This window comes from Bidens hawaiensis, unplaced genomic scaffold (genome assembly GCF_021521415.1).
Source record: "Bidens hawaiensis isolate Kalapana, Puna unplaced genomic scaffold, B.hawaiensis_p1.1 tig00031115_1, whole genome shotgun sequence".
NCBI lineage: Eukaryota > Viridiplantae > Streptophyta > Magnoliopsida > Asterales > Asteraceae > Bidens > Bidens hawaiensis.
The window spans coordinates 119,943-126,358 of NW_027505203.1; the positions used below are offsets into that span (position 1 = coordinate 119,943).

Consider the following 6,416-nt stretch of genomic DNA (forward strand, 5'->3'; position numbering starts at 1 on the left):
TCAGTTCGGGTAATCGGGTAAATTAGAAATCCCAAACCCGTCCCAAACCCGTGAAAAATTTCAAAACTAATCCCAAACCCGTCCCAAACCCTAACGGGTCGGGTATTATCCGTCCCATTTATATCAAGTTTCGGGTTTTCCCATCGGGTTCGGGTTTCGTTGCCATCCATGGCTGGGAGTATTAAAAACCAATATCCCTAATATAAAATATAAAAAAGTAAAAATTTAGGAATTCGGTTTGTTTAACATGCAAAACCAAAACCGAACTGTTAGTGCGGTTTTTACAAAACCTAAAACCAAACCGTCAGTTTTTGTTTCGATTCGATTTTTCGGTTTGAATTTTTGGTTTTTTTGGTTTTTCGCACACCCCTACGAAAATTAATAGGTCGACTCATGTCTACCTGTTTAGTACACGGATACCCAATACCGGTTAAAATCATAAAGGCCTAATAATATAACTAACGGCTCCCGCTAATTAAGCCTAAACCCCAACGGTCTTCAAACCTCGCTTTCGAACTACGCATCTCCGATCAAATCCATTCTATTCTATTCTTCGTGTTATTAAACATCGATTACTCAGCGATTCAACGCTTCTGTAAACTCTGTTATTGCTATTACTTACTTAGGCTTTTCATTCGTCGGTTCTCAGCCGCTTCGATCCGGTAAGAAAATCGAATCTCTGATCTCGCAATCTCAACCATACACTCATCTGTTATTGCTATTACTATTACTTTCTAGGGTTATATAATTGTATTTACTGTTTTAACTTAGTTGATCGAGGTTATTTTAAGAGCGATTCGTTCGGTTAATGATAATTGAAAGGTAGTTTCTATCTAGGGTTACAGGTAACGGTTTGAAGAGTTGGAGTTGTTTTCAATGTTAAATAATATGATTGGAGGAGACTTGACTACTGGTAGGTAGCAGTTACGTGTAATTACGGACCGGAGGTTAATGATAGACGATACGATACAATCAGAGTGAGTAAATATGATTTGGTAATAACATGGACTTATTAATTCAAATTATTAATTCATTTAACAACGATTCCTTCGGTTATTACTTATTAATCATCATTGTAAACTAGTTTCTAGGGTAACAGTTAACGGTTAGGTTTCAACAGTTGGAGTTGTAATCATACACTCGGTAAAATAATGATAGGTGACTAATTATGGTAGCAGGTAGCTTTTAAGTGGTTAGTGATAGACGATGCAATCAGAGTAAATACGATTCGATAATAACATGTACTTATTATGGTAGCAGCTTATAACTGGTAATACCTTTTAATAGGATAATGACAGACGTAATTACTGACTAGCTATCCATGGTAATAGCTTTTCATTGTTGGATTCTTGTTCGTGACATCGGAATAGTGAAAACTATAGGTTAATGATCATACCTTCTTGTGTTTTGCCTGATGAAAAATGAATGTTATAAACTACTTAAATGCTGTATATATATGATGATGTTCATTATAGAACAACGAGTTTATGCGAAAACGAAAAAGCAAACTAAATCTTTTAATTTTTATTTTAGTGATTTATATTTTTTCAAAGTTTTTTTACCTCATACGTGCAAACATGTATGTTATATATATTTGTAATCATGAAACTGGCTTGTTTCATTTAACAATTTTTTGCAAGTTGGTTTAGTGGTTTTTTTATGTATATAACGTATGTGTTTGTATGTATGATGTATAAATTCAGATGGAAAATATGAAATATTAATGAAAAATTAAGGAATTAAGATTTTCTTTTTGTTCTCCCAATAACTTAGCGTTCTATAGTAAACCTCTTATATATATGTATGTTAAGTAGTTTAAACTATTCATTATAATAATAATGAGGGACTTATGGTAGCGGTTAGGCGTAACTACGAACTGGAGGTTAATGATAGACGATACAATCAGAGTGAGTAAATATGATTTGGTAATAACATGGACTTATTATGGTTGGTAGCAGATTTTAAATGGTAATAACTTTTAATAGGCTAATGATAGATGTAATTACCGACTAGTGATCTATGGTAACACACAACTTTTTACTTTTGGATCCTTGTTCGTGACATCAGAATAGTGAAAACTATAGGTTAATGATCATGCCTCCTTGTGTTTTGCCTGAAAATTGAATATTATAAACTACTTAAATACTGTATATATATATGGTGATGTTTTTATAGAACACTGAATTTATGCAAGAACGAACAAGCAAACTAAATTGTTAAATTTTTTAATTAGTGGTTTATATTTTTTCAAAGTTTTTTTACCTCCTACATGCAAACATGTATGTTATATATATTTGTAATCATGAAACTGGCTTGTTAACAATTTTTTGCAAGTTGGTTTAGTGATTTTTTTATGTATATAACGTATGTGTTTGTATGTATGATGTATAAATTCAGATGTAAAATATGAAATATTAATGAAAAATCAAACAATTAAGATTTTCTTTTTGTTCTCGCAATAACTTAGCGTTCTATGGTAAACCTCTTATACATATATATATATATGTACGTTAAGTAGTTTAAATTATTCATTAAAATTATGATAAGGGACTTATGGTAGCGGTTAGGCGTAAATACGGACCGGTGATCTATGGTTATAGCTTTTAAGTAGTAAATGATAGACGATACAGTAAGAGTAAATATGATTCGATAATAACATGGAGTAAATGATGATTGGTGCTATGGTGATAAACTCATGTGATTTTTCGTGTTATAAACATCGATTACTTCAACGCTTCTGTAAACTCTGTTATTGCTATTAATTACTTAGGCTTTTCATTCGTCGGTTCTCAGCCGCTTCGATTCGGTAAGAAAATCGAATCTCTGATCTCAAACATACACTGATCTGTTATTACTAATACTATTACTATTAGTCTATTACTTTCTAGGGTTATAATAATTGCATTTAGTGTTTTTACTTAGTTGTTGAGGATAATTTAAGACCGATTCGTTCGGTTAATGATAATTGAAAAGTACTTTCTATCTAGGGTTACAGGTAACGGTAGAGTTGGAGTTGTTTTCAATGTTAAATAATGATAGGAGACTTGACTACTGGTAGGTAGCATTAGGTGTAATTACAGACCGGTGGTTAATGATAGACGGATGATACAATAATCAGAGTAAATATGATTTGGTAATAACTTGGACTTATTATGGTAGCAGATTTTAAGTGGTAATACCTTTTAATAGGTTAATAATAGACGTAATTACCGACTAGCGATCTATGGTAACAGCTTTTAATTTTTGGATTCTTGTTTGTGACATCGGAATAGTGAAAACTATAGGTTAATGATCATACCTTCTTGTGTTTTGCCTGATGAAAATTAAATGTTATAAACTACTTAAATATTCTGTATATATATATATGGTGATGTTCTTATAGAACACTGAATTTATGCGAGAACAAAAAAGCGAACGAGATCGTTTAATTTTTTAATTTTTGATTTATATTTATTCAAAGTTTTTCTACCTTATACAAGCAAACACATATGTTATGTATATTTGTAATCGTTAAACTGACTTGTTTCATTTTACAATTTTTTGCAAGTTGGTTTAGTGATTTTTTTTATGTATATAACGTATGTGTTTGTATGTATGATGTATAAATTCAGATGAAAAATATGAAATATTAATGAAAAATTAAACAATTAAGATTTTCTTTTTGTTCTCGCAATAACTTGGTGTGTGTTCTATAGTAACCGCTTATTATATATACACATTAAATAGTTTAAATTATTCATTTTTCAATGTAAAGTAATGATGAGGGACTTATGGTAGCAGTTAGACGTAGGTCCGGACCGGTGATCTATGGTGATAGCTTTTAAGTGGTTAATGATAGAAGATACAATAAGACTAAATAAGATTAGGTAATAACTTGATGCCATGCTGATAAAAACTCATGTAAATAATGGTAGGGGACTTATGGTAGAAGCTTTTAAGTTATTAATGATAGACATAATTACCGACTAGTTAGCGATCTATGGTAGGTAACAACTTTTAAGTTTTGAATTCTTGTTCGTGACATCGGAATAGGAAAACTATAGGTTAATGATCATACCTCCTTGTGTTTTGCCTGATGAAAATTTAATATTATAAACTACTTAAATACTGTATATATATATGGTGATGTTATAAGAACACTAAATTTAAGCGAGATCAAACAAGCAAACGAGATCGTTTAATTTTTTAATTATCGATTTATATGTTTTCAAAGTTTTTTACCTCTTAATGCAAACGTTTATGTTATATATATTTGTAATCATTAAACTGATTTGTTTCATTTCACAATTTTTTGCAAGTTGGTTTAGTGATTTTTTTTATGTAAATAGCATTTGTGTTTGCATCTAAGATGTATAAATTCAGATGAAAAATATGAATTTTTAATGAAAAATCAAACAATTAAGATTTTCTTTTTGTTCTCGCCATAACTTAGTGTTCTATAGTAAAACTCTTATTATATATATACATTAAGTAGTTTAATTTATTAACTTTTCAATGTAAAATAATGATGAGGGACTTATGGTAGCAGTCAGGTGTAAGTACGAACTGGTGATTTATGGTAATAGCTTTTTAGTGGTTAATGTTAGACATAATTACCGACTAGCGATCTATGGTAATAGCTTTTAATTGCTGGATTATTGTCCCTGATGTTGGCGGAGTGCAAAATAAAGTTTAATGTTCATATCTCTTTTTGTTCAATCATCCATCATTGAAAAAACCAATAATTACCGGCTAGCGATCTATGGTAATAGCTTTAATTGCTGGATTATTGTCCCTGATGTTGGCGGAATGCAAAACAAAGTTTAATGTTCATCTCTTTTTGTTCAATCATCCATCATTGAAAAAACCAATAAGATAATAGAATAGTATTTATTAGTTACTGACTTTGTGAGAATGCAAAATTACACATTCTGCCATTACTTAGGGTTACATAGGAGTCAATAGACTTATGTTAAGTGGTAATTAGTTTTATGTGGTTAATGATAGGCGTAATTATCGACTAGCGATCTATGGTTATTTATTTAATTATCTGCTTGAAGCTATACGCTTGTGATCGATGGCCAAAAGTTAAAAAGTTTGTGTTTTGCCTGAAAAGTGAATGTTATAACATGGACTTATTATGGTAGCAGATTTTAAGTGGTAATACCTTTTAAATAGGCTAATGATAGACGTAATTACCGACTAGCTAGCGATCTATGGTAGGTAACAACTTTTAATTTTTGTATTCTTGTTCGTGACATCGGAATAGGAAAACAATAGGTTAATGATCAAACCTCCTTGTGTTTTGCTTGATGAAATTTGAATATTATAAACTACTTATAAATACTGTATATATATATGGTGATGTTATAAGAACACTGAATTTAAGCGAGAACAAACAAGCAAACGAGATCGTTTAATTCTTTTATTATTGATTTATATTTTTTCATAAGTTCTTTTACCTCTTACATGCAAACGTTTATGTTATATATATTTGTAATCACTAAACTGATTTGTTTCATTTCACAATTTTTTGCAAGTTGGTTTAGTGATTTTTTATGTATATAACATTTGTGTTTGCATCTAAGATGTATAAATTCAGATGAAAATATAAATTTTTAATGAAAAATCAAACAATTAAGATTTTCTTTTTGTTCTCGCCATAACTTAGTGTTCTATAGTAAAACTCTTATTATATATATATATACATTAAGTAGTTTAATTTATTAATTTTTCAATGTAAAATAATGATGAGGGACTTATGGTAGCAGTCAGGCGTAAGTACGAACTGGTGATCTATGGTAATGGCTTTTTAGTGGTTAATGATAGACGTAATTACCGACTAGTGATCCATGGTAATAGCTTTTAGTTGCTGGATTATTGTCCCTGAATAGGATAGGTTAATAACAGAAAAGTATTTACTAGCTACTGATTTTGTATCTAGGTTGCCTTGCTATTATCTGCTTGAAACTGTACGCTTGTGATCGATGGCTAACATATAAAACTTTTGTGTTTTCTCTGAAAATTGTATATTATAAACTACTTAAATGTTGTATATATATGGTGATGTTCATTATAGAACAATGAGTTTCTGCGAGAACGAAAAAGCAAACTAAATCTTTTAATTTTTTAACTAGTGATTTGTATTTTTTCAATGTTTTTACTTCATACATGCATATGTGTATGTTATATATATTTCTAATCGTTAAACTGATTTGTTTCATTTAACAATTTTTTGCAAGTTAGTTTAATGATTTTTTATGTATATAACATATGCGTTTGCATCTAAGATGTATAAATTCAAAAAACAACATGAAACATTAGTAAAAAATTAAACAATTTAGATTTCTGATTGCTCTCGCTGTAACTTAGTATTCTATAGTAGCCACTTATATATATATATATATATATATATATATATTTATTCAGTACTTTAG

The 6,416-nt window shown here is 29.8% G+C and overlaps 1 pseudogene across 1 annotated transcript in view; it reads left to right on the top strand.

The window, feature by feature from the left end:
- Nucleotides 1-6,416, top strand: part of LOC143611434 (oxysterol-binding protein-related protein 1D-like) — a 71,534-nt pseudogene that overhangs the window by 36,343 nt on the left and 28,775 nt on the right. The gene's annotated exons all lie outside the window — the stretch shown is intronic.